Raw genomic sequence first — 374 nt, 5'->3', positions numbered from 1 at the left:
AGTTGGGGGTTCGGTGCCTTGCTCAAAAACGCCTTGGCAGTACACCATACTTTGGTCCGTATGGGGACTTGAACCAGCAACCTTCCGGTTCTTAACCGACCTCCCTACTGACTATTGCCACCCCACCCACATGTATTAGATTCAGTTATTCACAAACAATTCCCAGAGCTACCAATTCAACCGTCCATGTAAGAAACACACAAGAAGGACAATATATGCCATTACATGCCTGCTAAGAAGGAATGTGCTAAGAGGATTTCTGCACACACACACTTGGACATTGCCGTATCATAACATTCCTTTAACTATGTAAATACCGTACATATTCACACTCCTTATATTTCCTTACTTATATTTCTACTTGATATTTATAC

The 374-nt window shown here is 41.7% G+C and overlaps 1 protein-coding gene across 4 annotated transcripts in view; it reads right to left on the bottom strand.

Moving 5' to 3' along the window:
* The window catches only part of yeats2 (YEATS domain containing 2), a 24,411-nt gene that overhangs the window by 10,922 nt on the left and 13,115 nt on the right, over nt 1-374 (bottom strand). The gene's annotated exons all lie outside the window — the stretch shown is intronic.

The sequence above is a fragment of the Etheostoma spectabile genome, chromosome 12 (assembly GCF_008692095.1).
Source record: "Etheostoma spectabile isolate EspeVRDwgs_2016 chromosome 12, UIUC_Espe_1.0, whole genome shotgun sequence".
Taxonomy (NCBI): domain Eukaryota; kingdom Metazoa; phylum Chordata; class Actinopteri; order Perciformes; family Percidae; genus Etheostoma; species Etheostoma spectabile.
The sequence above is the reverse complement of the archived record's forward strand: the minus strand, read 5'-3'. Positions and strand labels throughout refer to the sequence as shown.